Source organism: Cimex lectularius, unplaced genomic scaffold (assembly GCF_000648675.2).
Source record: "Cimex lectularius strain Harlan isolate CLEC.00 unplaced genomic scaffold, Clec_2.1 scaffold286, whole genome shotgun sequence".
Lineage (NCBI taxonomy): Eukaryota > Metazoa > Arthropoda > Insecta > Hemiptera > Cimicidae > Cimex > Cimex lectularius.
The window spans coordinates 1-746 of record NW_019392975.1 but is presented as its reverse complement, the minus strand read 5'-3'; positions in this window follow the sequence as shown (position 1 = coordinate 746).

Sequence of the window (746 nt, the reverse complement as noted above, 5' to 3'; positions counted from 1 at the left end):
TTTCTCTCTCTCTCTCTCTCTCTCTCTCTCTCTCTCTCTCTCTCTCTCTCTCTCTCGCTCTCTCTCTCTCTCTACCTCTACCTCTCTTTTTTCTTTATTTTTTCTCTCTCTCTCTCACTCTCACGCTCAATTCGTTTTCTCTATGTACACATCTATCTGTCTAATTAGACGTAGAAAAAATGTCAAACCGGTAAATAATGTTAGCCCATTTTTCGACTGTTAAAAAAATTATTAAGCTTCAGTCAGTGAATTTAAAACGTAATTGTTTAAGACTTTAAGACACGAATACTGTGTCTATTTATAATAATTTCATATTTACAATGTCGATTTTTTTTTCTGTAAACAATACAAGACATCTATAGTGATTTTGTATTCCCCTCTTCGTCCTGAATGATAGGTTTTTATATTTTATTCCACTCTATATGTGTAAAACGATTTCTTCGAAAAGATAAAAATTCCATCAGCAAGGGTTCCTAAAATTAAAAATTATTACTAATTAATTAGTACGAATTTAAAAAAAATAGGAGAGGGCAAGGTTATTATTTTTTTTGTTCTGGCTCCTTGATTCCATTAATCTGTGATTTTTGAAATAATATTTTGTCTTAATTGAGCAATTAAAAGACACACAATATATTGTTGTTTTAAGTCGGATTTTAAACATGTTTATGGTTTATCACATTCCTAGAGATTGCCAATAAACAATACATTGAAAACATTCGACATTAGATTAAGAATGAGGTTTTATT